General features: G+C 50.7%; 1 protein-coding gene across 1 annotated transcript in view; it reads left to right on the forward strand.

Annotated features, from left to right (window-relative positions):
- The window catches only part of LOC144380822 (uncharacterized), a 22,799-nt gene extending 17,488 nt beyond the window's left edge, over positions 1-5,311 (forward strand). The window contains exon 2 of the mRNA XM_078065605.1: positions 1-5,311. This exon is cut by the window's left edge and continues 576 nt beyond it. The gene's annotated coding sequence lies outside the window, so the exon portion shown is untranslated.
- Positions 5,312-6,011: the final 700 nt, after the last annotated feature.

The following is a 6,011-nucleotide window of genomic DNA, read 5'->3' on the forward strand; positions in this document are numbered from 1 at the left end:
GTCGACCAGAGAGGTCCAGCCACTGGTGGGGAGGGTTTGGGAGGAATCGGGATGGGTGCTGCGAGGTTGGGGGGGGGGGGGGGAGAATGGGGCGGGCGGGGAAGAAGCTGGAGAAAGGCCCAGCGGCGAGGCGGGGCGAGGCGGGGCGAGGCGGGGCGAGGGGGGAAGGGTGGGAGGCGGGGTGTGGCTAGAGCGTGGGTTTCGGGAGGCAGTCCAGAGGCGGATGGAAGTAGGATGGAAATGATCCTCAATGATTTTTGAGGATCATTTCGGAGATGGGAACCTCTGTTCTTCCCTAAGCGCCTTCGACATCATCAATTCAACAAACTTAAAACCTTGAGATTCTCCATAGAGCTAGATCCAGAGAATGAGATCGATGGACCCACGGACGGAAATCAAGTTTCTCTTTCCCTGAAATGACCTAGGACACTCCTCTTCTAGTCAGCTCCTGTCCTGCTCCCCCACCCCCAACAACCTCTCATCGGACCTTCCCCTTTTGTCACCAGAAAGCTTTTCCACTCCTCCGCCTGGCCTGCGTTTGCTTGGCGTCTCTGCCAGACCCAGGCGGTGGTGGCCGACCGCAGACTCTCTTGCCCTCAAGAAAGGATTCCCGTTCTCGTGTGGGTGATCTTTTGTTTATCTCCACAGAGGTGATTAGTTTGGGGAACAAATAAAAGCACTCAGAATAAAAACCATGCCCAGTATCATGCACGCCCTCCTCCCCCTTCCCCTCCCCCCTCCCCCTTCCCCCCTTCCCCCCTTCCCCCCTTCCCCTCCTCCCCCCCTTTGATGTCTACATGAACCGACAGACTGCATGCATGGCATGCATAGATGGATGGATGGATGGATGGATGGATGGATGGATGGATCGATCGGTCGATGGATCGATGGATCGAACGGTGAAGAGAGCCAGGGTGAGGGTCCCGTCCATCCCTCCCTCCCTCCCTCCTTCCCTCCCTCCTTCCCTATGTCCATTACATTGTTTCGTCACAGATTTTCGAAGTGGAGATACAATTCGCATGCCATATTTCGCATACTCTTAAACGTGTGCCATTTGGTGGCCTTCTTTTTTTTTTTTAAGGTGGCTCACAAAGCTGCACAACCCTCACTGCAATTTCCAGAACATTTCCATCACCGCCAAAAGAAATAAACACCTCTACTACCCCTCCCCCCTTCCTGTCCGCGCCTCGCCCCCACCCACCGTCACGCTCACCCTCACCCTCACCCTCACCCTGGCTCTCTTCACTGTTCTCCCCCAACAGCCTCCGATCTGCTTGCTCGCTCCCTCCCTTTAGGATGGGGCTATTTCGGCTGGCTTTTTCTTTTGTTGTTGTTGTTGTTGTTGTTGTTGTTGTTGTTGTTGTTGTTCTTCTTGGGTGGTTTTTTTTTTTTTTTTAATTTTATTTATTTATTTGACAGAGAGAGACACAGCGAGAGAGGGGACACAAGCAGGGGGAGTGGGAGAGGGAGAAGCAGGCTTCCCGCGGAGCAGGGAGCCCGATGCGGGGCTCGATCCCAGGACCCCGGGATCATGACCTGAGCCGAAGGCGGACGCTTAACGACTGAGCCACCTAGGCGCCCTCGGCTGGCTTTTTCATACCCGTGGAACCCCGAGGCATTATGTCACCCTGGCTGTCGGGTTCCTTTTACTTAGTGTCATGTTTTTGGGGCTCACCCATGTGTTTCCATGGATCGGTGCTCTGCTCCTTGGTATGGCGTCCTCGTTTCCCACGAGGAGCCATTAAGATGAGTGGGACGACGGAATGATTTTCCCGTGCTACCGAGTCCCCCGACCCCTTCTCTTAAAACTTTAGGCCGTGGCTACTGGGTATTTACCCTAAAGATACAAATGTAGGGATCCGAAGGGGTATGTGCACCCCGATGTTTACAGCAGCCATGTCCACAATAGCCAAACTGTGGAAAGAGCCAAGATGTCCATCGACAGATGAATGGATAAAGAAGATGTGGTATATATATACAATGGAATATTATGCAGCCATCGAAAGGAATGAGATCTTGCCATGTGCAACGACGTGGATGGAACTGGAGGGTATTATGCTGAGCGAAGTATGTCGAACAGAGAAAGACATGTATCCTATGACCTCACCGATATGAGGAATTCTTAATCTCAGGAAACAAACTGAGGGTTGCTGGAGTGGGGGGTGGGGTGGGAGGGATGGGGTGACTGGGTGATAGACACGGGGGAGGGTATGTGCTCTGGTAAGCGCTGTGAATTGTGCAAGACTGTTGAATCTCAGATCTGGACCTCTGAAACAAATAATGCAATAGATGTTAAGAAAAAAAAAAAAAAAGAAGATAGCAGGAGGGGGAGAATGAACGGGGGGGAATCGGAGGGGGAGACGAACCATGAGAGACGATGGACTCTGAAAAACAAACTGAGGGTTCTAGAGGGGAGGGGGGTGGGAGCATGGGTTAGCCTGGTGATGGGTATTGAGGAGGGCACGTTCTGCATGGAGCACTGGGTGTTATGCACAAACAATGAATCATGGAACACTACATCCAAAACGAATGATGGAATGTATGGGGATTAACATAACAAAAAAAATAAAAGAACAGAACAAAACTTTAGGCGGTGGTAAAATAGTGTCATCTCTGAGGACAGAAGTCCTAGTAGCATCATCAGCAGATGGTGTGGAAAGGTGTGTTGCACGGTCTCATGTTGCCGCTTTTCTTTGGAAAAGGATTCACAGGCTACCCTGTACCCCTCGGGGCCATACAGATCTCATGCTCCCACACTGGTCCTGTGTCTTGGATCGCGTGGCGCCCCCTCCCCCACTGAGAGCTACCGCCGCTTCACCCTCCTAGGCTCACCCAGGAGGGAAATGAACAGCATAGCGCTCTTCCCAACAGGCAGGCCCAAGTCATTGACTGAGAATGTTTCAAAGCCGTTCCCAGATGCTGGCCATTTGGCCGGAAAGGAGGCAGGCTGTGGGGTTGGGGGTAGGATGCTGCCTCTGTCCTTCTGTCGCCGTACAAAGTGTTTTTCATGGAGGTCTGGTTGGCATAGACATCCTGCCCGGGGCCCAGGCGTTTTTCGAGCTTTTCGGTATTATTTTTTGCTGTTGTGGAAGGAGTCTCTACGCCCAACGTGGGGCTGGAACTCAGGACTCTTGAGATCAAGAGTCAGCAGCGTGCTGCTGGTAGAGAGCCAGCCAGGCGCCCCTGAGCTTTTTGTAGCCTAGGGAGAGAACAAACAGGTTTCGTGTGTGTCTGTGTGTCTGTGTGCGCCCCAAAACACACACACACACACACACACACACACACACACACACACGTGTGCAGAAAACCAAACCAACAAAACAAACCAAAACCCTGTATAACCCTGCACCAAATGTTGAGGAAACAACTGCCCACCCTCACAAGAAACACCTGCAGGCTACATGTACAATGCACAGGGAGCCTATACTTGCAAGTGCTTACTTGCATGGGAAACATTTCACGATAACACGAGTCTCAGATGGCCCAAGTGGGGTTATTTTGACATGTCTGAATTGTGTACACAATTAGAGAAAGCCTGCTATGAGACCAGGTGATCAGAAACTAGGAAGCTCTTTGGTTCCCTCAGTGAAGTCCCGACTTTTGGGGAGGAACCAACACTCAGGGAGATGCTCTGGTCTTCATTTGGTTGGTTTGTTGCTGCAGCTTTTGGTATCTTTGCACAAAACCGACCCTGTTTCCATTGGAAATGGAAAACAACTGATGGATGGGATCTGTACTCGGTAATGCTGCCTCGCAGTTGGATTTGTTTTAATAAAAGGGGGAGATTTGAACATTGGGTCTTTCATGTCCTCTCCATTCATGTCCTCTCCACAAATAAGACTGAAACAAAGGCTAAAATTTGTTTGCATCTTGTTTGTGTCTGTGTGTCCGTATGTGTTACACATGTGAGGAATTTCCTCTACCTCCGGCTGCTATTGCTAACATCCATTTGTAAAGGAGCTCTATTTAATGAGTTTTATTTTTATTATTTTATTTAATTCATTTTTTTTAAGATTTTATTTATGTATTTGACAGATAGAGACACAGCGAGAGAGGAAACACCAGCAGGCGGAGTGGGAGAGGGAGAAGCAGGCTTCCCATTGAGCAGGGAGCCCGATGCGGGGGCTCGATCCCAGGACCCTGGGATCATGACCTGAGCCAAAGGCAGACACATAACCACTGAGCCATCCAGGTGCCCCGAGTTTTATTTTTATTAAAGATTCTATTTATTTCTTTGAAAGAAAGCGAGTGAGAGAGCACAGGAGCTGGGGGTGGGGTGGGGGGCATTGGGAGAGGGAGAAGCAGACTCCCCGCGGAGCAGGGAGCCGGATGTGGGGCTCCATCCCAGGACCCCAGGATCATGACGTGAACGCAAGGCAGACACTTAACCGCCTGAGCCACACAGGTGCCCCTATTTAAAGAGTTTAGAGGCAGGTGCTTGTAAAAATCGGGCATGGTAAAACTCAGATAAGAATAAACCCAGAGTTGCTGGAGTGGGGGGTGGGGTGGGAGGGATGGGGTGACTGGGTGATGGACACTGGGGAGGGTATGTGTTCTGGTAAGCGCTGTGAATTGTGCAAGACTGTTGAATCTCAGATCTGGACCTCTGAAACAAATAATGCAATAGATGTTAAGAAAGAAAAAAAGAAGAAGAATGTAGCAGGAGGGGAAGAATGAAGGGGGGGAAATCGGAGGGGGAGACGAACCATGAGAGACGATGGACTCTGAAAAACAAACTGAGGGTTCTAGAGGGGAGGGGGGTGGGTGGATGGGTTAGCCTGGTGATGGGTATTGAGGAGGGCACGTTCTGCATGGAGCACTGGGTGTTATGCACAAACAATGAATCATGGAACACTATATCGAAAACTAATGATGTAACGTATGGGGATTAACATAACAATAAAAAAATTAAAAAAAAAAAAAAAAAAAAAAAGAATAAACCCAGAAGTTTTTCAAGCTCACATGCTCTGGGATGAAATTCCCTACATTCAGACTCTTATGTCACTCCACAATAAAGATGCCTCAAGGGAAGGGACCCGAGGGACGGTCCAGAGATAGACAAAAATTTAACACACCTGACCTGACTCCCACTTCCCAACAGTCAAAATAATGAAGAAGAGGAGGAAGACAGGCCGATGCTGGAAATCTGAAACCCACTCCTCCTCCTCCCCAAGTACAGGCACCAGAACCGATGCCCAACCCACTGGCTTCCGGAGGGCTGAAAAGCCACCACAGACAAAGCCTATTTAGCAGAACGAGATGAAGAAAGGGGCGGGGGCGGAGGCGGAGGCGGAAAAGGAAAAAAAGAAAAGGTTCGTCCCAAACTGTAAATGTAAATCTGCCCTGGGCCTTGCCAATGGCCCCCTTGCCGCCTCCCCTGCCCCGTTTCTGCACCACTGGTGTGTGTGCCTGGAGCGCTCTACTCCCCTGCCGCCGTCTCAGCCGCCCTTTCCCCCCTCCCCGCCCCCCCCTCAGTGCCATGGGCTCCCCCTTCTCCTCCTCCTCCTCCCCCCCACCCCCTTATCAAGGAGCAAAAAACACCCCAAGCCCTTGGGCCACCTCCTTAGGAGGTTTAAATTGGAGCACCTCCCAAACTAGCAGGAAGGGGCCCGAGGGCTCCCCTGGTCTTAGACCGCCCGCTTCAGACTTTCCCCACAGGAGCCTGATAGGGGGGAAACAATCGATTGACTTTTTAGTGGACGCAGGTGCAACTTCTTTGGCGTTAAAGCCAATTTCAAGGTTGTTGATTTATTTTATTTTATTTTATTTATTTATTTATTTTTAAGATTTTATTATTTATTTGAGAGAGAGAGAATGAGAGACAGAGAGCATGAGAGGGAAGAGGATCAGAGGGAGAAGCAGACCCCCCACTGAGCAGGGAGCCCGATGCGGGACTCGATCCCGGGACTCCAGGATTATGACCTGAGCCGAAGGCAGTCGCTTAACCAACTGAGCCACCCAGGCGCCCCTGTTGGTTTATTTTAAAAAGACGTGGTTTTGGAGTTATCAGT

The sequence above is a fragment of the Halichoerus grypus genome, unplaced genomic scaffold, assembly GCF_964656455.1.
Source record: "Halichoerus grypus unplaced genomic scaffold, mHalGry1.hap1.1 HAP1_SCAFFOLD_198, whole genome shotgun sequence".
In the NCBI taxonomy this organism is placed as follows: Eukaryota; Metazoa; Chordata; class Mammalia; order Carnivora; family Phocidae; genus Halichoerus; species Halichoerus grypus.